At 42.3% G+C, this 23,870-nt stretch overlaps 1 protein-coding gene and 1 long non-coding RNA gene across 4 annotated transcripts in view; one reads left to right on the top strand and one right to left on the bottom strand.

Annotated features, from left to right (window-relative positions):
• Nucleotides 1–23,870, top strand: part of Rad51b (RAD51 paralog B) — a 536,305-nt gene that overhangs the window by 434,291 nt on the left and 78,144 nt on the right. The gene's annotated exons all lie outside the window — the stretch shown is intronic.
• LOC121139315 lies at nt 13,617–20,579 on the bottom strand. Its single transcript, XR_005876246.1, has 3 exons — nt 20,328–20,579; nt 19,947–19,999; nt 13,617–14,296 (listed from the first exon to the last, which is right to left on the bottom strand). It is a non-coding gene; the product is annotated as an uncharacterized LOC121139315 (long non-coding RNA).

Below are 23,870 nucleotides of genomic sequence, written 5' to 3'. Positions count from 1 at the left end.
AGGGCAAGACTAAAGAAATGAAGAATGCTGTTAAAATCAAGTGTCAAGTGACCATTGCAGAGTCACACTCGGGGTGTGTTTGTGGGGGCACAGTCAAAAGACAGTGAAGACATTCCTGAAACACAAGCCATAGCTATTACTGTCACTGAAGCTCATATGCCTCTTGTGACAGGTTCCGATGGTAAAGTTATTTAAAAGGGAAAAATACAGTGTAAAGCATGGGAAATTTTCTTAAAGCCTGCCACAGTGATAAGTAATGGTTGAAAAATGAAGACATGTTTCAGAGTTAAGAATAGCAATGGCCTAAATCAGAGATTGCAACTGGTGTCTGCCAGGACTAGTATCACAAGATTTTCAAGCTTAGGAAATTAATAAAAATCAAGATTTTTCTTCCTTGTCGTTCTTTGTGATCTTGGGTGTAAATAGGTCGTGTGTGACTTGATGGCCTGAGGGAAAACCTACAAAGGTTCTGTATGTGTGGATTCCGTAGAAACACAAGGGCTGTTTCACTTACTGTGCTCTGCTGGGCATAACACATAAGCACATGGAGAAGCAAAGCTGGAAACTGGAGAATACCTTTATCTCGTAGTAGAGATCTGAGAGGCCAAAAAACTTTTCTAGAAAGGCCCTGATAAATATTTTAGGCTTTGCACATCAGATGGTCTTTGAAGCTAGTCCACAAAGGCAGCCACAGACCATGAACAGGTAAACATGGCTGTGTTCCAGTGAAATCTGAAGGCTGGGAACTTGAATCTTATACAGTCCCCACATGTCACAAATATGTTTTTGTCTTTGTTTAAATTTTGAAAATATCGTTAAAACTGTTCTTAGCTGATGGGCCATATAAAAAGAGGAGGCAAGCCTCAACACATAGTTGAACACTGGAAGATCATCATTGTAAAGTCTTAATCTTAGTCTATTTAAAGCTGATTACCACCCCCTTCAAAAAAATCTGGGCTGTTTTGTCCCGTTTGGAAGCTAAGAGAATTCTCTTTTCTCTACTTTTTCCCATCTGAAGAAGCTGGCTGCTTGAACGTGGAAAAGCCAAATTGTTCACCTGCGTTTCCCAAACCCTCAGAGACTAGTCTACATTTCAGACAGCCTGGGTGATGAGTGAGCCCTGTGTTTCCCACAAGGAACCCTATCCCCTAAGCATCTGTGTCCCAGTCAAATGTATGCATGGAAGAGCTAAGTGAAATCTATTAATATCCTAGCCAGAAAGAAAACTATAAAATTACACATATATGCAAGCATGTGTGTGTGTGTGTGTATTCTGCAGTTCAAAGTGTAGTCAGCAGAAAAGGCTCGCACACTGTTGTATGGGGAGGAAACCGGTGCCTTTGAAATAAAATACCCTGCCATTGGCATATCCAGGCTTGGAACCCGGCTGCAGCTTTTAGCTTCCACCACATGTTTACATTGGAAATCTCTCTGTGCACATATAGAGTTTGTTCTCTTATGAAATCATGTCTCTAGGGAAGGATAATTTAAAGCCATTTCCGTTTGTTATGTCTGAGCTGAACTAGACTATTAGGGCTTGTTAACACTGGATAAACTTGAGCCCTATAACTGCCTTCATCTGCAGATTATAGAATCTATCCAACAAATTGCATTCTGATGTCCTCAGAATGATGGCTCAGCAAGCAGGGGTCTTTTAATTTATATTCCCTCACCACAACTGTCTTAGGAATCAAGACTCTGACTTTCCATCCTTACTTGGTGTAGCAGAGGTGATCTAACCGTCAGATGGTCAAATGCATCAGTAACCGAGACACTAAACTACATCTGCATGCTTCAGTAGCAGGCAACTGCTGGCAGCACAAAATTGCTGGCGAAGCATCTTTCTTCAGCATGTCTCCCTACCCCCCACCTCCATCCCCAGTCTTAACATAAATCAATATTAGGCCCACTGAAATAGCGTGTGTGGTCTGCACTTAGAAATTTCATTTGAAAATTATATTGTGGCAACCGTGAGACAGAGGGATAAACTACAATAAGTTTCTCTCAGCTAGTGTTTAAGTAAACAGAGTTAAGTGAAGATAGACAGTTGCCCTGATTTAGTGAAGGGGAGGTGGTGGTTGCCCCGTATAGTCAACTCCCTCTACCTTCATTCATCAAACCCGCTGATTACACTTGCTCTGATGCTTACATGGAAGGCTATGGCCTATTACTGCTCTCTGTTTCACATGCCAAGATGATCCAGAATAAAAACTGCATCAGTCTGACTTTGCTTATGAAAGAACCTACCAGAATGTCTGGCCCAGCATCAGGAAAGTCATGGGTGGGGTGACATAGCAGCGGTATGTCCATGCAGTGTGTTGGCCTCCAGTTCTAGACAAGGAATCTTTTCCTTGTGGCTCTGCAGAATTCAGTTTTACAGTAACTGAGGGAAGGTGCTGTCCTAGGCCCTCATGTTGGTGGTCTTGCTGGCAGCAGGATTTGGAGACAGATAAGATGTGGACCTTGCTGAAAGGCAGTTGTGTGTTTATGACACCCTGAACTAAACCAGACCCAAATCATGTCAGAAATGGAGGCTAGACGTGAGGTAGTGGCATTTAAAGTGGGAATAGAATTTTAACGTATGAGGGAAAGAATTGGCTACACTAAGGGAACAAAAGTTCAAGAATTAGAAAAATACAGAATGAGCCAGGCGTTGGTGGCTCACGCCTTTAATCCCAGCACTCTAGTTCGAGGCCAGCCTGGTCTACAGAGTGAGTTCCAGGACAGCCTCCAAAGTAATACAGAGAAACCCTTTTTTAAAAAATCTGGCCTCTGCCTACACAAAGCTTATAGTGTGGAGGAGGAATAAACATGAGTCAAAGAATAAACAACACCTCAAAGGAGATGAACACATTGAGGGGACTAAGAACTCTGTAAGAGAGTCAAGCATACTTTACAGGCCTTCTCTAAGAAAGGGAGTAGGCATTGGTGACAGCAGTTCATGGTGGAAAGTCATCACGTACACAGCATGTGTAAGAGGCCACAAGGAAATGAGGACATGTGCACACGTGGACTGGAGTCAGGGGCAGCCTTCCATGGAGTGTTGTCTTTACTCAAGGACAAATGGGTACTGTTGACCTGCTCCAAGCAACAAAAGGCATTAGGAGGTGAGATTTGCTTGCTGGAAAGACACTATTGTAGTGTAGAGAAGGGATTAGATAGGTAAATGAGGGCGTCCCCCTGGGAAGCAGATGTGATTGTTAATTGCATTGAGGTGATGCTCGGCAGGTTAAAGACTTGGATGTGGAGCATATCTCAGTAGTAGAATATTTGCCTAGTATATTCAGGGCCCCTTGTTCCAAACTGGGGGTAGAGGGGACTGAGGAGAAGTATAGAATGTGAATTCATAACCTGATTATTATCTTGGCTATGGAGATATTGTCTGAGGTGCCTTTGGAATAGTACAAGGAAGAGGATGAAGAGGTCTGAGCATTTGAGAGTCATTTTTCTACAGGGGACTACTGAGCCATGAGCATAGATAAGTACATATTAACTGAATGCATGATAGAATTAGTTAATGGATGAGCCCAGGGTCTCTGGGGCATTTACTTAAATAGCATATAAGTACTATTCAAACCTCTTGTGAGGCTAATCAGATGTGTGTACGATCCTCTCCTATCACCATTTCCATAAAACAAACGAATAAAATTCAGTGCAGTGGCAATGCTTTCCTGACCATAGATTACTTATGAAAATATTAGGAAAAGAAACTATGTTAAAATGTCAAAAAGGAGCCATGGTCCTCTCCTATTACCATTTCCATAAAATAAATAAAAATTCAGTGCAGTGGCAATACTTTCCTGACCATAGATTACTTATAAAAATATTAGGAAAAGGTACTATGTAATAATTTCAAAAAGGAGCAATGGTCCTTACTGCTTATGGTGTTATATATTGGTGATGCCCTATTATAAGAATTATACATATCACTTAAGTTCAAGGCCAGCCTACTGTATGAGGTATGAGTACTTTGGGCATTTAAGCAAGAACTCTGGTAAAGTGAACTCTGTGACTAAGGTGGGATGGGCTCAGTGAAGAGGACAGTATCTTTGTGGGGTATAGGCAGTCATCCAGTAGACCCTATTCAGGGATAGTAGAGTTGGCACTCTGGCTTTGGTGGACTAGTGCAAATATGTTTTCTATATTCCTGTATTAGTTACATTTCTTATTGCTATGACAAAGTACCTGACCAAAAGCAACTTCAGATAGGAAGAAATTGTTTGAGCTCATCATTAGGAGTACAGTCCATCACAGAAATGTAGTCATGGCAACAGGAGTGACATGCCTGTGCCAACAGAAGCATCAGGCTACTTGCTCATATCTCATCGGGCCAGAGAGCAGAGAGAAAGAGACCAGGGTTGGAAGTGGGACCTCACTATAACATAGGCCTGTGACCCACTTCCTCCAGCAGACTGAACTCCTAAAGGCCCCTGATTTCCAAACATAGCATCACCAGGGACCAAGTGCTCAGAGGCAAGGTAAGTCTTTAAGGGGTGTTTCACATCCAAAACATAACTGAATACCTCTGACTACACAGTCTCGTGGTCATCTCAAAATACACAGTGTATTCAGTCCAATATAAAAGATCTCCATCATCTTACAGTAGCAACACTATTCAAATGCCCAAAGTCTTTTCTGAGTTAACCCCGGTTTACTCCCAACATACAATGATACAGAGTAAATAAACTTTCTCATTTCAAAGGGAGGAATTCAGGCATAGCAAGGGAAGATCTGGTGGTCACGGCAATACTGGAACTCATCAGGAAAAACACTAAATCCTTCAGCTCCATATCTAGCATCTAGTGCTCATAGTGAATTCTTCTGGCCTCCAGCAGGCCTGGGTAGCCCCAGCTCTATAGCACTAAGGCCTGAAGCACACTTTTCCCAACATTAGCAAACCCTCTGATATCAGCTGCCTGTGATTGTCTTTCTGGTTTTCAATCTGACAGTTTTGCTGTTGAGATTATTCTAGGAGTTTGGGTTTTTTTTTTCTTTAATCCCATTGAAGATAGACCAATTGTTATTGTTGTCTAATTAGAAACAAAACAAGACACAGGGGTGAGGAAGAATATGATCAAAATATATCTAAAGTTAAAATTTTCAAATAATACAAAATTTAATAAAAAAGAAATGTTAGTGGATTTTGAGTACTAGGGGTAAAAACCACTAATTATATAAATATAAATCAATTAAGGTCATTCTTCTGAGAGAAGAATTTGGTGAGGAGGGACCTCAGCACTTGTACATGTCACATTCGCACACGCCCCCAATCAGAAAACAGTCCTACTCATCTGGCTATTGGTGACCTTTCTTTACTGTGAAAGTCAGTTTGTTGTGAGCAAGCTTATGTCTGTAAAAAGTAATATCATCACTTCTTTTGACTAATATTCTGTGCCATAACCCATTTACATTTCCCTACTGTTGATCATTTCATTTTTTCCAATTTTTCTATCATTAAAAATGTATGATGACCGTTCTTTTACATCCAGATTTCTGTACTCGTCTAACTATGCCTTTAGAATGTAACCCTGAATAGCCTCGGTGGATCCAATAGGTGTTTCCTCAAAAGGCCTGTTGGCAGCATATCATTTGCATGCCGGTCAGGAGTGCCTGTGGACACACACAGTTACTGAACTGGTAGTTAATTCTTCTCAACCTCTGTGACTCTTATACGTAAAGTGACATTGTACTGGCTTCATGTTTGCTTTGCTTTGATTGATTACTGGAGGCAATGTGTGTCTTTTTAAAAAAAATATTTATTGTCCATTTGTATTTTTCTTGGGATGACTTGCTTGTTTGGATCTGTCTGAACACTCTGTGAGGGTTATGGTCTGTTGGTCGGTGGAATGCAGAATCTGGGCTATAAATTCAGTTGGTGTATATAATGTACCAACCCATGATAACGAAAATATTGAAAATCATCAGAAAGTAATTTTGAGAACATTATTTCATGATTAAGTATTCCGAGGAGCTGGCGTGTCCTTCCAAATGAAGAAATTCATAATACCTGTTAAAGATGTGCCAATCCTAGACAGGATGGAATTAAGCTGCGCCCTGTGTTGCAGTCCAAGCAAGTACCTTAGAAATGCTTTTTAAAAAATCTCCCCAAACCCATCCTGCCAGGGGAGGATATGGCAGCCCACCCCCATCCCCCACTCCCGCTGCCTGAGCTGTTTTGGGCCAGCCTCTCCTGGTGCAGCCCACCCCACCTGTCTGAAGCTGCCTCTCCAGGTTTTATGATGCGTCTAAGATGAAATTTTTATTGCATTCTCCTTCCACCTTCCCCAGAACCACAGGGGGAAGAAAGGAAAACAGAGCCCATGGAGAGGAACAGGCTGAGTTGTCCGAGGTGGGGAACTGGCTACTCCAGAAGGCAGCAAAGAGGACAGGACAAAAAACATAAAGCACACCTCGCTTTAATCCCTTCCGTCTGCCCAGAGCTCCCAGAGAGCTCATAAAGTCTCCCTTTCTGGGTGACTGCATTCCTTTAGCTCGGGCCAGGCAGGGTTTTGTTGTTTAAGGAGAGGGCTTGGGGAGCTGGGGCGAGGAGAAAAGCTATCACTGGGGAATGAAAGCGCCTCGCCTAGTTCAAGGTACTGAACTATAAATACAAACAGCTGTGGAGGGAGGGGCCGGGCTGACCCACAGGCCTAGGCAGGCACCTCTGGCCAGCCTGGAGAGGTGAAGGTTCACCTTTGTGTCCCGGTGGCGGACTCAAGGGATCTTTTTGAATGCTCGAGTGTGGTGGGTGGCGTGCTTTCGCTCTATGAAACAGTGCCAGTGTTTAGAAGCCGGGGCTATCCGTTCTTTTTGTTTGAAATAAAGACTTTAGAGACCAGCCCTTTCAGGCAATGGGAAAAATGAGAGAGGAGGGGCAAGTCTTCTCCGGCCTGCCTTTGGTGAGAGTCTCTTTTTATGTGTTTGCTTTTGACCTTCTGCGGTGTTTGCAGGGTAGGGGAACTGGACCTGCTCCATCTGGGCTGAGCTCCTGGGTCCCCAACAGCAAGCACTTAAAACAATCAAAACAATTTGTTTGGCAGTTTCAAGAAGAATCTCCTGGAGTGTGTCTGGTCTCTGCCCCCTTTGAACTGCTGGCAAAGGCAGACATAGCTTGCTCCTTCCCCCAGCCCTGCCCAACCTCTTCAGGCTTCCTCTGGCTGCTCCCCCCCCTTCTGACCCTGCTGTTTCCCTCTTCGCTCCCCACCTCCCCAGGGAAGCCATCTCACCATCCTATTGGGCTGTTTCGAACACCTGGTAGCCTAGGAGAAAACATGGTATCTTGATTTCTGTTTCCCTTTTCATTGGCTGAAGTCCTGGAAAGTAGAGCCAACCATGGTGTCCAGCCTGAGGGGGCAGCAGTCATGATGATCCCTTGTTTTTCCATTTGCTGGGCACTATGCTCTGTTTTTGTAAGCAATGTCTGCTGTCTTCCCAACAACCCTGTTGTCATAGGTGGCATCTCCATTTACAGATGAAACGGAATCTTAAGTGTTTGAGCTTACATAATGATTAAGTGACTGGACAAAATTGACCCCAGAGCTAACTCATCTCCATTTCAGGACCTCGTTTTATTAGACGCTTGAGAAAGACATGCTAAATGATGAACTGAAATAGGTTTTGGCACCTGGACCAAGAATTTGAGGAGCCGCGGTCTTATGCTTGGCCCAGTAGTTTTGTTCCTTAGAGCTTCAGTGTTCCCTCTTCCTCAGTGCCACACACACACACACTGTGCACATGTGCACACAAGCACACATATAAGCACACACATAGCCATACTCATCCTCATTTAATGGGAATAGGAGTGAGGTGGAGGAGAGAGGTTATCGGTGTCTTCCTTCTTTCCTTGATGTGGTTCATGTTCCTTTGCAGTATTTATAGTTACCTCCAAAGACATTAAGCTAACCAGAATAAAGCCACTGCTTTTGTAAGTCTACAACAATCAAATAGCAGCCTTAAATTAATAGAGAGCTCCCAAGACGATACCTCCGTGGGTTACAGAAGAAACAAAACAAAATAATATATAGAAAGGACTACCAGTGCCTGACACATGAACTTTTATAAACAAAAAAACAAAAACAAAACAAACCCAGAAATGTTAGCTTTTATCATGCTTATTAATCCATGACTAGAGGGCTTAAATTCCTAAATGGGAGTAAGCCATCATTACAATGATTAATATTTCTACTACTTGCCAAGCATTATTACAGGATTTTTCATATATCAGCTCATTTACATAAGCTTTCCTTTTCTCCTTTGTAAAATATGCTTTTATTATTTTATTTTTGTGAACCTTATACATGAACCATCTATGTTACATCTACCCACCCGGGATCATTTTCATAACAACCTATTTTAAGTGAGAAAGTAGAGGCACACAGAGTAAGTTCGGAATGTTGAGTTCATGTTCCTGGCATACATGTTTCACAGTTACTCCGTGGGAAGCATAATAGAAATGTAGCACTCTTAGCCCATTCTCATCATTGCCCCTAGTCTGCTTTTGCAGAAATGCGTGTCTCTCAAGGCCGATGCCAGTGGTGTTTTGCACTGTCCTGGGCACTGCCGAGGGAAGGGCAAGCAGCCAGGAATTTGTTTTGATAAGCAACTCAAAATGGGCAAAACCTTTTTGCACCAAACCCAGTTTCTCCCAAACTAGTATTTCCCAGTTGCAAATTTGGCATGAAAACCTACATTACCACAGTGAGGCTGCTCCTAAAGGAAAGATTTTTCCTAGTCAACAAACCTAGCACTTTTGTTACTCTCCACTGAAGAACACCACATCTCCATGTTTCAGAGAGGCCAAAACAAACCCTATGAATGAAACAATTTTTTCTAACTCTTAATACTTAGGAAACTGGTATTGTACATAGAGAAAATGTTTGATGAGGTAACACAAATAATCAATGGTTAGGAAAAATGCATAAACCTGTATATATGCATGTCCACAGAAATGGCATGTATATAAGAATTTCACATATAAACCATAAATGTTACTATATATGAAGTTAACTTTTGTTCCTGTTTGCATGTTGTAGGTTAGGTCAAGAATAGAAACAGAAGTATCTTCAGATGTCTGATGGCTGTACTTCCCTGAAGTGTGTGAACTCTGGCATCTCCCTAGTTTTGTCCTCCACCCATTGGCCAATGTCACCCTGTAGTTCAAGCAATAGGGCTGGGCCTGGCACCACTTCTGAAAGTAAAGTGGAATACTCAAATACAGTTTCTCCTTTGAGGGAACCCTGAAGTCAAGACTTGTGGGGAGTGTCTGGAGAGTGTGTGCACATCATCCGCTATGTCTATGTGCCCTGGTGAGCTGGGAATTCAGTGTCACAGACACACAGGGAGAACAGTGTGTTAGAACCAATGACAGAGACTGGTCCATGGGAAGGTACACTTCTGACTAGGCTGTATGCTTGCTTTCTCACACAAGTTCCAAGGGAGAGCAAGGCCACAATGAGCTGCCTTCTCTAGCCTGCTGAATATTTATCTTAGCATTGCTTTGCCATCATCCCTTCTCTCTCCCCCCTCCCCCACCTTCCTGGTCTCGGAATTGCTCTTGTTTATATGTCCCTCGCCCATCCCCGGCTTACCCCCTCATCCTCTCCCCTTGCTCACAACCACTCTCCCTGGCTTCAGAAGAGCCTTCTGCTGACGCAGGACACGCATGAAACTGAGTACGACACAGGCAGCCACCAGGCATTTTGTGGGGGGGACCAATTAGAGTCCAGAGTGCCCAGTGTGAGCAGCAGGACATCCAGAAGGACGCTTTGCTGCTGAGAAGGGAAGCCTAATCCCGTTACAGGCGGGATAGAGACTCCTGGGGCCCACAAGCCTCCTTCCTGCTGTGCCTGGAGGGATATCATTGGAGGACTGCCGGGCTGTGGAGGGCTCTGCAAGCCAGCAGCTCCCTTCCCCCTACCCCCCAACCCCCTAGATTCTCTTTTCTTTTGCAGTGACACACACTGCAGAGCCTCTGAGGTCATTTGTTTCCCACAGCCTCACAGGGCGCTGTGGCAACAAGGGGGACAATGGTCTCTCACAGGAATGATGGGAGGCCTTGTTTGCCTTTAATAAGCCCCTTCAAGGGAGCAGTAAGGTCTGTTGTGTGTGTGGTTTGTTTTTTCAGAAAATCCTCTTGCCCATAGTTCCAGTGTGAAGTACTCAGGCGACTTCAATTGAGGACATAAAGAATCCTATGTGTGTGAGAGAGGGTTTAATTTTATTTTTATTGCCGCTTTGAGACCAGAACTGTGTTTTCCCTTCTCTCAGTTACCCTCTTTTGCACTCATGATCCCTGGAGCCCAGCATTCTTTGGATAGTTTCAGGCAGGAATTGGCAGGTGCTGGGGGCAGAACGGCGATCGATGCCTACATCTCCTGTCCCGGCCTCCAGTTGCCCTCTTTGGTGAGGGAGCTCAGCAGGACTTCAGAAATGTGTTCCTTCACATTTTTCACCCCGTCCTGAGTCTGAAGAAAGTGCTTGAAAGGGGATAAGAGGGGAGGGGCTGGGATTCCTAGCAAAGGGAATATAGAAAGTGAATCGAGAGGAAGGCAGGCCTTGTATGCCACCTCAGAACACCCTAGAGCTGCTGGGGAATGCCCAGGAAGGAGGCTTGTGTAGGAAACAGAGAAGTCAGGCTCCGTGCCTGGTCCAGCCCTGTGATAAGAAAAGATGAGTGCTCTACCCACACTCTATAGTTCTGCTAACACAGAGCTGTCCATTTGTCTCATGGGGCTTCCTCCTGTGTTTCAGGCCTTCTAATGGAGCATAATTTAACCATGGAGCCTGCATGAGTACCCGAGGTAGACCAGGCTGTGCCATGCAATCTTGATATTTCATCTGGAGAGACTGAGGTTAGACAGTTGAAAGTAGTTCCTAACACCACCAAATCAACTAAAGCCACGACTTCAGATTATAACTAAGATGCTTTACTTTCCAGGCCATTAGCTAAACAGTGTGGTCTAGAAGTTCTTTTAAAAAAAAAAAGGCAATTAAGACAGTCTTGATCCAAGCCATCAGTAGTGCACATCAAAAATTGTCTCTTGTGGGGCTGGGGAGATGGCTCAGTAGTCAAGAGCACTGGCTGTTCTTCCAGAGGACCCGGGTTCAATTTACAGCATCCACACAGCAGCTCACGGCTACCTGTAACTCCAGTTCCAGGGGATGTGATATCATCATACAGACATACATGCAGACAAAATACCAAAGCACATGAAATTAAAAAAAATCATCTCTTAGTTAACTACATCAGTAAGTTTTGCTTTAAGGCCATGATGTTTTCTTCCTTTGATTTCTTTAATACTCCTATGTATAAAATTTTATCACTTCTACCAAGCTCAAAAACTATTGGCTTTCTGACCTGGACACTAGGAAATAATACTTTTCTTACATTTTATTAATTATACCTTATTAATGCCTCTTAATTTCCTGACTTTCTTTCAATAACATTTTGAATATTTTTGTGAAATATACAGGAAGGTGAGTCTTTCAGATGTGACCATTGATTATGCTCTTGTAAACATATAGCAGTTCAGAGACTGATACCACTTTGTGGTACATTTTAAAAAATTAGTTATCTTTGAGTTCAATGAACATCTCCAAGATTCATTCTTGACTTCTATATCATTTTAATTCTTCTAGATTCTGAAGTAGGTACCCTAGAAGTTTTGACAAATGCACTGACATACTGTTTTCTTTCTCTGCACCATTGGTTTGTTTTTTAATTTATTACTTATTTTTATTTTATGTTCATTGTTTTGTTGCATATATGTCTGTGTGAGAGTATCCTGTCCCCTGAAACTGAAGTTACATGCAGTTGTGAGCTGCCATTGGGGGGAAATGAACCAGGGCCCTCTGGTACAGCAGCCAGTGGTCCTAACTGCTGAGTCAAATCTCCAACCCCTGCACCATTAGTTTAATCCTTATTCTAAACTGAAGTAATGTTCATCATCGTCAAGTAATAAATGTCCTATGGTCGACTCCAAAAGATACCCTATGTCTCTTTCTCACAATGATAAGACATTAGCCAGACTGTCCTCTTTCTGGCCATGATGGGAACAAAAAGATATACTGACTCTGACTTTGTGTTAATTCTAAAATAAACAGCACTCAAAACAAATAAGTAAAAACAAACAAACAAACAAAATAATAAAATCTGTGACAGATGATAGGTAGTGAAAGAAAACCCCTAACCTCTAGTCGGCTTTAAAAAGTCTGACTTCCAGGAAATGCAGACTGTGCATAATTTGCCTTGTGCCCCTAGATTCAAGCAGCCTTCCTCTGAGGATCACCTCTCCACACCCTCCCAGCTTTTTGCCTGTTGACACATCCCACCACAGCTTCCAGATATACAAAAGACTCGTCAAATCCAAAATGGTAACCTAAAATGTTGAACTGCAAGGAAATGGCAGTCGTGGCATTGAGAGCTGGTAAATAAATAACAGGCCTGTTGTCCCCCACCCCAGTTTAATGCTCTCAAGAGGTTCTTATGTTGCTGGAATTAGTGGGCATGTAAATGAAACCCCTGTTGGCCTTGGCAGATATTGGCCTCTTCCTTGACCTTGTTTGACTGAAACAAAAAGTCATTGGTGGAACAAAAATTCAGAGCTCTGAACTTGGTTGAAAGAAAAGGGCAATTCTCTGAATTGGGTAATTGGATCACCCTCCCAAGTGCCCTACGGCTTATATCAAACATATAAGAAGGGGATTAATAACTTCAGTGTGTAAGTGAGCTTCAGGCAGCTTCTAACTCTAGCATTTCACTCTCAGGAGCTTTGGGACACTAGCAGATTTTCTTTATAAAGAGCATTTGAAGTGCTCTTTATAAAATACAGGAAGGGTCTACAGACTGCTATGGAGTCCTTGTCATTGTGGATTGTCCTACTTGACAGGCAGGCAACCTGGAAGCCTCTGCAAAAGGGCCACTTAATGACGCTTATGAACAAAACAATGACAATAATGTTATTCCAAACTGTGCTTGGTAGTCACATCCTTAGTCATGACTTTATAACCCAGACTAAATTAAGTAAGTGTGTTAAATGGAAAGTTTACCATAGTCCTGTTTCTTACAGAGAAGTTTGGGGATCTCAAGACTTAACCACAGACATATAACCTTACATGTAAATTGTTAGGAGTCATCTGAAAATCAGGAACTTTTTGTTAATGTATTTTAATTGGCTTATGATGTTCTCACTCAGTATCGAATGTCTGCTATATAGCAAGATTCAGGGTATAAATAGTATATAGAGTAGAGCAAAGGTTGTTCAAATGCGTCTGAAAAGTGGGTTCCTGAAGGTCGGAGGGACACGCACGAAGGGAACCTTTGCTTCGTGGGAATGTACAGGTGCAGAGAGAACCAAAGACGATGGTGAATGAGTTTATAAAGCAGCAAAACAGAGAAGAACATTCCAAGTAGAATTCACAGCACTTAAAAGAAGCATTTCTTTACAGCAGGACTGGAGATTAACCTGGGCCAGATAGAAAAACTCAAACTGCAATCGCCATTTTATCATAAAGGTTGTTGTACTAGATCCTAGGACTTGAGGTCACCAGTGGTAGAGACGCTTTGTTGAATAAAAGGGAGTGGGGAACATTTATGAAGCCTTCACAGGTATGGGCATTCTGAAACTTCTGGCAATCATGCAGAAGAGCTCTTAAGGAACATTCTAGAATCAATTCTTAATAGCAATAGATCAGTTAAAAGTCCAAAAAGAGTTAGCAGAATCTTTCTATTTATTCATTTATTGATGACTTAGAGGTAGTCTTTTTATTACTGATGAAATGCTACTAAAGCTGGGTGGATGTATTAGTCATAGTTCTCTAGAGTAACAGAACTGATAGAATGAATCTATACAGATGTAGAAGGGATTTATTAGAGTAATTTACAGGCTGTAGTCTAGCTGGTCCAACAATGACTGTCTACCAATGGAAAGTCCAAGAATTCTGTAGTTGTTCAGTCCAGGAGGCTGCATGTCTCTGCTGGTCTTCAGTTTATGTTGGAATCTCAAAGCAGTAGGCTCTAATCCGGTGAAGGAATGGACTTTCCAGTGAGAGCAAGCAGGCAAAGAGAGACAAGCTTCGTCCTTCCATGTCCTTTCTGTAGGCTGCCAGCAGACAGTGTGGCCCAGATTAAAGGTGAGTCTTCCCACCTCAAAAGATCCAAATTAACAGTGGGTATTTTCACTTCAAACAGTTTAATGAAGGAAGGTCCCTCACAGGTGCTCCCAGCCACGTGGGTTTTAGTTAATTCCAGACATAGTCAAGTTGACAACCAAGAGTAGCCATCACAGAAGAGTTGCTTCTGAGAATGAGAATACCAGAAAACTAATCAGGAACAGAGTTAACTTTAGTCATGAACAATTTTTCTTTTCTTTTTTTTTTCTTCTGTTAACTCTTATAAAAAACCTGTGAAGCAAGTGTTTTGCCTATATTGTAACAAGAGAATAAACAGTTTCGAGAAGTTGAATAACTTATTAGAGTAAAGCAGACAACATTATTATTATTTTTGTTTTTTTTCTCAGCAATAGTTTCTAACCAGAGATGACTCAGAGATTGCACCATGCTAGATGTGTTTGGGTCACTGTGTTGAAATTTTGATACAACTGCCCCCACGTGCTCCAGTGTGGTGTGGTGGTAGTGTGTGACCTGCATGTCTCTCATTGGAGAGACAGGCTTTGAATTTTTACTTCATCCTGAAAGTGGAAGATGAGAGAAGTTATCTAAAGATGACTACAGGAATGAATACAGGAAAGCTATGCCTACCTGCCAAAGTGAAAAACATTCTGTTGTTGTATACATAAAATGGGCCAGTAGATTTATTAGAGCTATTTGCTAAGATTTGAAGGGAACTTAAGTATAAATAAAGTAGATTGTAGTTTAGATGTGTATCTTAATTGTGACAACAAGTTCAGGGTTTTCTTGGTGGCTTTTGAGGATAACTGCTAGAATCCCTTTGGTTGGACTGCTGCTCCTTCTCCTTCTCTGTATAGAGTAAGATGGAAATCACACACACACACACACACACACACACACACACACACGTAATAGTCTTGGCTATAATGTTCCTTGGTTAGACAGTTCAGTTCATAGACCAACTCTTTTCCATACAGCTAGAGCTTTGCTTGTCCTGAAGAGCCCGATGAGTCATCTCTCTGGGGAGATGAGACATGGTTCCATATTGATACCACCCATTGGGCTTATGGCGTGAATCCATAGATTGTTCTAGTGTTTGCTGACTTTTTATCTAAAAATAAAGTCATTTAAGTCACCAGTGTAGTGCCAATGGGTCTGGTTACTTGTAAAGTTTAGGATGCCATTTGGAAAGCCTCCATCAGGATGTTCTTAGCGATGTATCAGCTAGGGAGAGATGCCCTTTAGCACACTAATTCTTGCACAGATTGGGTCCACTGAATTGAATTATGGAGACCCAAACTCTCCTTTAGAAGCCAAGAACACCCAAGAAGTAGTTTTGATGCTGTCCAACCTCCAGTTCTCTCTTCATTGCACCATTGCTTTTCTCTTGGGTGAGATGTCACACATGGCCCTGCCTTTCTCGGGGGGGGCTACTTGTAGCTACTTGGCTTTGAATTTGGGTGTGATTTAGTCAATGAAATTCCTCCCATAAACTCCTGCTGTTCTTTAAAATGAATACTGTGTCCTTTGCTGCCCCTCCTAATACATGATATGCCATTTCTGACAACTGGGTACCACCCAGAACCTCTTGCATTTAGGTGGTAGATGAAATAAACATAATGACTAGTGTGGTACAAGCTGAAGAGTTGGAGACTGTGACCTGGTCATCTCTCCAGATCTTCTGGAAAAAATTGCTATGTACAATATATATTTTTAAAAATAATCTTTATTCTTTTTGCTGAAAAACAAACTTTGAGAGGATGATTCTCACAGGATATGGAAATGACCTTGGACAAGGTCCAGGCTTAGTGGCACAGCTGCTATTTCCTGCAAAGGACATCTACATCCAGAAGGGGAAAACACAAAGTTAAATATATAGCAGGAAATTAATGCTTGACCATATTAACAAAAATGAAAGTATTCACCTGTAACAGAATCTGTCTATAAAGATAAATAGACATGGGCAGGAATTATAGTTTATGTTTAGGATAAAATATTTAAAACCCACCATAAAAGAGTAACTGTTCTATCAGCAAAAATAGCAATAATAATAGCATCCACTTGTGATTCCTAACAACTTTAAACCTCCTTTGGATATCTATTTTTATATTTTCAACCACTTAGTATGGCTAATAAGTTGACTTTAAAAGGCTAAGATCTGTAGAACCTGAGCTGGGGTGTGTAAAGCCAGGGGAAGACTTGGAATTTTCCTCTAAACATGGTACAGATTTTAAAACAGAGATAGACATGATTTAATTTACACTTTTAGAAATTTACATAGACTTGCCTGGGGCTGGAATCAGATGGAAGCTGGGAAATAAATCAGGAAATGTAGAAGCAATCCTGGAAAAGGATTGTTTGGGTTCTCTAAGGGGAAGAATGTGTGAGAGAATGAGACTAGCCCAGACGATGCCTCTCTTTCAGCTGTGCAAGAGCTCTTGGCTCTCCCATCTGCGTGTACTACAGACCCAACAGTAAGTTGAGAGAAGAACGGTGTCGCTGGAGAACTTCCCAGAACATATTTAGATTTGCTAGTGTTAATTAGGATTCCATTATTTGAAGATCCCTGCTTCATATTTGGGAACTAGAAAGCACAAGGCTGGTGGGTAATTAAGAAGAAATAGTGACATTAAGGGTGATAACATTATATTTTCTTCTGGAGTCTCTGAAAGAATGACAATCCAGCTGAGTGGTGGTGACGCACATCTTTAATTCCAGCACCCGGCAGGCAGAGGCAGGCAGATCTCTGTGAGTTCCAGTCCAGCCTGGTCTATAGAGTGAGTTCCAGGACAGCTAGGACTGTTACGGAGAGAAACCCTGTCTCAAAACAAGAGTAAATCTCAACTTTAGTACTGCCTCTTCAGCAAACTCTAGGTCCCAAAAGATCAGGAAAGAAGTCTGCTTTTTCCCTTGGGTTTGTTTGTTTTGTTTTATACCAGTGAACTAAATCCCAGATCCCAGAATATTATATCTCTCGTGCCCACAACAGGGAATGATTCTGGTATATTAGATGTTCAGGAGGAAATATTGTATGAATAGTGAGCAAGCATGCTCTGAGGTGCAATTAGAATGCTTGGAGCCTTGGATCGTACTTCCTGGTGTCTTCTAGTAGATGTTGGGATGCTACTTTGGGAAGGGTCTGTGAATTCAACCATGAAAACACACATGTTCCTGATCTACAGAACTCTGCTGTCCTCACAGCTGTGCAGTTTAAGTAATGGAATTGTTATTCTGTTGTTTGGGGAAACTGAGACACAAAAGTTACCTTGGCAAAGGCTTTGCAAGTCAATGAACAGTTTGTGACACAACTAGAATTTTGAGATTCTCACCTTTGCAGCCTTAACCCACTTAACAGCCCTGTGGTCCTGGTAGGGCTATAGCTTTTCATAAAGCTGGTACTTAATCATTTAAAGAGATGGCAATTTATCTTAACTATGTGCCTCATTATAGATGCGACACACTTAGCACAGATGGCCTCAGCAGTTTTTCCTGGCTTCCCTTACCCTAACATATCTAGCACGCTAATGTCAATATTAGCTTTACTGTTTTAGGTAACTTTGGTGTGCTTCTCATTAGCTGGAACCATAAAGAGTTGAGTTTTACCTGCGCTGAGGGATCGCTAAATTCCTGCTGGCATCTGTGCGCACAGCCCCATGTCAAAAGTGAGGTCATGTTTCTCCTGGATTGTGCCTGTATCTGATGAGCCTGGGCTGGCATGAATCCGAGACAATGAAATAATCACACCCATTAGCTCACCAGGGCCTTATTAAGATGTGGCCTGGCTTTCCATCCATTTCTCCTGCTTGGAAAAACTGACATAGTCATGGTGTGTAAAGGTTAGTGGAGATGAAGCTGCTTCAGCAACCAAAAATTAGCACTCCCTGCTTAAAGGTGTGGTAAAGCTGTGGCTGATGGCAGGGAACAGCACTTCAAGAGGCAGAAGCAGGGGTCTTTTTCCTTTTTTAGGGAGGGGACAATGTTTTTACCATGAATCCCTAACTAGCCTGAAATTTGCATGATGATCCTGTCTCTGCCCTCAGAGAAGGGCATCACCTTGTCTAATTCAAGAGTGTCTCTGATCTGTGCATGTGTGATGGTTAACACTGAATGCCCCCTTCCTACTCCCTTAAGGGCCAACTGAAGCAGCACTTTCCAAATTTTCATTATTGATTACATTTTTGTTTGTAGATCCTCCTTTCCTCTGCATATTGGAAGGTTTGGGTCTATCTAGAAAACAAACTGTAATAATTAAATAATAATGCTTTTGTTTCCTCATTGACAACTCTTATCATTGTGCTGAATCTTCTCTCTATCGTCACCTTTGTCTCTCTCCATAGTACTTTCTTTTTTTGTTTGTTTGTTTTTGGTTTTTGAGACAGGGTTTCTCTGTGTAGCTTTCAAGCCTGTCCTGGAACTAGCTCTTATAGTCCAAGCTGGTCTCGAACTCACAGAGATCTGCCTGCCTCTGCCTTCCGAGTGCTGGGATTAAAGGTGTACGCCACCAATGATCAGCTTTCAGAGTGCCTTCCCAAACCTCATGCCTGGCCTTTAGTGTGACCATCAGTTAGTTATATGTCCAGGATCCCCTCCACTTCACCCACAGGGACCCTTTCACAGTCACAGCACCCATCACTTACAAATACAGGTCTGTCTCACTCATGACTGCTTCCCTAATCTTTGTGTCTTTGCTTGGCATATGTAATTGGCACTTGGTAAATATTTGTTGAATGAGTTAAGGAATTAGGTGACAGAACCAAGAGATATAACAGAATTGTGGGCCTTATATTGGCTTGCAGAGTCTTAATCTATATAAATTTGGTAGGGTTTCTGAAGTGTTGGCATGAGCTTAAATGAAAGCCACCAAGTTTAAAATAAAGGTTAACTTGGAGTGGGGAGTGAGATGATGCTTGCAGCACATTGGTGAGGTTCCAGTCATTAATAATGAAGACGCCTGGCTACTCCTGAACTAGAGAGACATAAACCTGCTCATTTCATGTATACCCATGGCAGAACTAATAGAGACTCATAAAGATTTTACAAACTGTAAAGGTATTTTATTTTGTAGCTCATATTTCTAACTGTCTTAGAAACAACCATTTTCCCTGGTCTTATCTTTGGAGATACTCACAACCCCTGCATATCAGCCATCCTACCTCTTTTTTTGTGAGTCTACTACCTCTTGAACCTACCTTACTCCCTAAACCACACAGTGCACAACAGTATTTGGTTGAACGCCTACTTTATGCTTTGTGTTATAAACTATAATTTGAATACCTGGGGTCTTACACTCGGTTTCATGAGATCTTTACCAGTGGATAGCATCATATAAGAGAAGAGCCTGGTGTCAGGGCAGCTTTTCAGTCTTTCCTAATGATCCCATGTGCCATGTTGTGGACACAACCTGCAGAAGTATTAGCGATTTCTTGGAAAATCACCACACCTGCCAACACCCTTGGACAGGGAGTAGAATGATGTGCTGCTTGGCTCTCCAGCGTTCAGAGACCACCTATTACCAGAAGGTTGCCAAAGCTGCCTCTTAGGGAGACTCAGCTAACAGCTTCAGTCAGTCCTCTCATCAGATGGAAATCAAAAGTTGCTTGGTAAATCACTCGAGCTGAAAACATTCCTGGCAGTTGAAACTGCCCATGGTAAGAACATGCTTTCCTTCCTTGCAATGAGTTTGTTATCCAAGGGCTGGAAGTGCTCAACATCGTTGATTGGCTAATTATGAGTAACTCAAGGGCCATAATGCTCCATTCCCTCTGTGGGAATATTTATAAGCGCTCAAGGTCAGCTCAGATAAAGGAGAGAGAACTCACCCAAGGAAACTTCAGGAAAGTCTGGAATGGAGATGGCATAGGATGTTGCTAGTCTGAAACAGAAAGGTTCAATATATCACTGAGTTTTACAAACAAACCCTGGAAAACATTCCCTGTGTCCCTCCCAGCTTTCAGATGGGATGTAAAACTAGAGGCTTTAACCTTTACTCATGGTGGTAAGTCTACCCTATTTTTCTTAGGAAGGGAAGCAGTTGCTTTAACATCCTGGCTAGATTCCCAAACTGAACAGGGTGGCCCTTTTAAAACAGGCCTGTGGATGCTGCTGTGTGAGGGAAGGGTAAGCTGGAAGCTTCATGTGCATGTGGGTGTTTAATGAATATGAGTTGATTAAATTGGCCACCCTGAATTATAACCTCATACCTCTGGAGTTCCTTTCCTGCCTGTAGCTCAGGACCACGGTCTTCGAACTTTCTGCCCAAACTTGTTAGGCAGAAATGCGTCTCTTCTAAGCTGCTTGTGCTTTCCTGCCTAACTTTTCTTTGTTTCAAAGATGTGCACTAGAATGTGGACATGCGAGTCCCTTCCCTTCCAATACAGGCCCAGCTGCAGTGATGGCTGCCACACCCACAGCACTTCCCCTAAAACCTGCTCCCTCCATCTGTTTCCCTGTCTCTGGACTACTACAAAGCCAGTGTCTGTCTGGGACAGATAGTGAGCTGCACTGCAGACAGAGGAGGCCTTGTCTAAAGGAGGAAAAACTACTGTTCTAGAAATCGGGCGACCTAGCTTTCTGGCTGGATTGTGCTAGGAGCCATCTGTGTGGTTAGGAGAGTCATTTGTTCCTTCACCCATAAAAGGCAAGGGAGAGAAAAAAATCAGTATTTCTCAGATTGTGGGCTTTGGATTCTTGGGGTCTGCAAGTTCTATGAGATTTTTAAAATTTTTATGCCCTTACCATCAAAGATTTTTTAAAATTATAAAGTCAATATAATATAGTTGAAAGATGTTTCAAAAATAAATATTAAGTTTCTTAAATTGGTGATTCTGAAACTTACATAACATTTACTGGAGGTCTCTGAGTGTATTGGGGAAATCTCAAGTAAATATTCAATTTTTAAAGAACTCCATGTATCAATCAAGTTTGAGATGGAGGCAAATCTTAGTATTAAGTTGGGGTTTTTTTTGTTTCATTCCCACCACAATATGCTTAACTGTTTTAGTTCATGGACTTCTTTTGTTTTTGTAACCAAAATATTTCTCTTTTACAAAAGCTATATATTAAATTGCAAAGTGTGTTTCTTACAAAAGTTCCTTTTCCATTTAAGATTCAGAGCATTGGTCTGGGGAGAAGACTCAGTGGGTGAACTACTTGCCACGCAAGCATAAGGACACGAGTTCAAACCTCTAGGACCCATGTAAAGCTGGTACCACGGCCTGTCTGTGACCCCAGTGCTACTTTAGGGAGATGAAAAACTAGAGAATCTCTAGAAACTCATGAACCACTATACTTGGTATTTGAAGTAGAGAAGAACAGAGACCTTGCCTCAAACAAGGCAAGGAAGGACAGGTGGTCTTCTGGTCTTCACTTGACAGACATGTACCTTCACACACCCAAGCACACATGCACATATATGTACTTGGTATATGCCTGTGTGTGTGAGGGAGCATGGGTGTCATATATACATATTTATATTATATATTCACACACACACAAATTCAAAAGGCTAGAGAGATGGTTCAGTGGTTAAGAGCACTGGTTGCTTTCCCACGAGACCCAGGCTCAGTTCTTAGTATGCACATGGTAGCTTACAGACAACTATAATTCCATTCATGAGAGGTCCAGTGCCTTCTTTCAGCCTCTTCAGGTGCTGCATACACGTAGTGTATACATACATGCAGAAAAAAAATCCTTGTACTTTGAAGAAGAATCAAAGCAGTTATTTTTGACCAACCTTGTTAGCTGGGACTACCTTTCTTTTATTTCTCAAACCTTATAAAGGTTCATTAAACCTGAGGTTGAATTTGTTTTATGTATTATGCATTTTACTGCATAGTCTACAAAACTCATTTGTGTATATTATCTATTTATTTGTTTTGTGTATGTACATGTGTGGGTATGGAGCACATCTGGAGGTCAGAGGAAAACTTATGGGAGTTAATTATCATATCCCATCATGTGGGTCCTGGGGAACAAGCCCAGGTCTTTGGGTTTGGCAGCAAGAGCCTCTACTACTGAGGCATCTCACTGACTTTATCCCTTTTGCTTTTCAATATGACAATGTCTAGTAAATTAATCAGGTATTGTGATGCCCATTATATTAAGGAGGATGACACTCTGACCATAAACAGTGTCTCATGTTTTCTGACTCTTTCTACCAAGCAAAGCTCCTTACTTACAGCAAGAGAATAGCCTGGGTTCCTATTGTTCATTTGACTGCACTAGTCCAGGGTTACTTGTTTCAGGAAATTGTAAATAGGGTTTCTTATTCAAGGATAGACTGACATTGCCAGGTGTCAATCATGTGCCTCCAGTACTGACTTAATCTCAGCCCAGTTCCTTGTATGTACAGGTACTCAGGATTTATTGAATAGCGACTGAGTGAATTTAAAAGAAATTAACCCTTCTGCTAGGTGTGGTGGTGCATGCCTATAATCCTGTCACTCAGGAGGCAAGGTCAGTGAGGCTCTGTCTCAAAACCTAAACCAACAAAATCTTCCTGACTGAAGTTTGTAAATTGGTGGTCATTTTTGACACATGGATTTTTTCCAAGTACTAAGTCAGCAGGGTTTGCTCAGAGTTCCCAAGTGCCTTGAGGGGGAAGGAGGGAACTGATGAGAAAAGGTAAACTGACAGGCCAACAGAGGAAGCCCCTTTCTGGTTTTCTCTGTCCACGGCTGATTTCCTAGGCTTCCAAAGGGCCATGGTAAACAGCATCGTTTTTGTCAGGGTTTGACCGAAATTGTCATTCCCATGGAGAGAGGACAGGTATAACCATATGAGCGGGCGTGAAGAGTAAGTTGAAGGCAGCCAGATGTGCCCCATGGGAAGATGGGTCAGAGAGCAGAGGAGCTGGTGGGAAGACAGCGGCTGTGGCCAGAGCATGTCCACATGGAAAGGAGAGAGACTCTGTCTGCTCACATAGTGTGGTTTGGCTGGTTTCCCATTATTCCCCAGGAGAACTCTTAGTGGCCAAAGACATCATATTTTAATCAAGCCAGTTCTAGCTGGACTGGTAAGCTAGGCTCCCATGGGTACAGTGCAGTCGTAGCAGGGTGAAGAGGGAAACTGGTGTTCACAGACGGATCTGCTCACTCCCTTCTGTGACTTGCGACCGCTGTGGTGTCCATAAATGTGCGTCTTCTCATGCTCATAAGTGCTGCCTATTGCCATGTGACTGTGTTGTCTATGGAGGCAGCTGGCCTGGAAAAAGTGACTGGGTTCTACTTTTCTGTACTCTTTGTTCCTGGAACCACGTCCTGAAATCCCAGGCTTGCATTTTGCTGCCATTCTCCTGAGTTGCCTTTCTGTGGAAGCCTGGAGATTCTAGAGAGATTCTTATGCTTAAATCGTGCCTCTGACTTACCTCTAAGGAACTCCTCACTGGTTTTGCTTGGCCAGTGAGGAGGTGACTGAAGTTGTTAGTCATCTTGAAAAGCTAAGGATGTTGGAGGGGACCAAAGTGAAATTACAGAACATGTTCACTCAGCCAAACTGAAACACACATGATTAAGTGGCCACACACACAGGCTTAAGATGACATCTCATTCATGGATTGTGGTTAAGCAAAGTCCAGATTGTTAGAGCTAATGTACACCTATGCTTTCTGCCAGGTAACTTTCATCAGATTCCTGGGATGTCAATATGTGTGTATAATTAAGATTATTTAATCATATTAAAATTCCCACAGAGATGAGTGGAGGATGCAATAGGGTAGAGATCACTAGGTCTAGCAAGAGTCAGCA

Source organism: Mesocricetus auratus, unplaced genomic scaffold (assembly GCF_017639785.1).
Source record: "Mesocricetus auratus isolate SY011 unplaced genomic scaffold, BCM_Maur_2.0 Super-Scaffold_15014, whole genome shotgun sequence".
Classification (NCBI taxonomy): Eukaryota; Metazoa; Chordata; class Mammalia; order Rodentia; family Cricetidae; genus Mesocricetus; species Mesocricetus auratus.
This window is presented reverse-complemented; position numbering and strand designations above follow the sequence as displayed.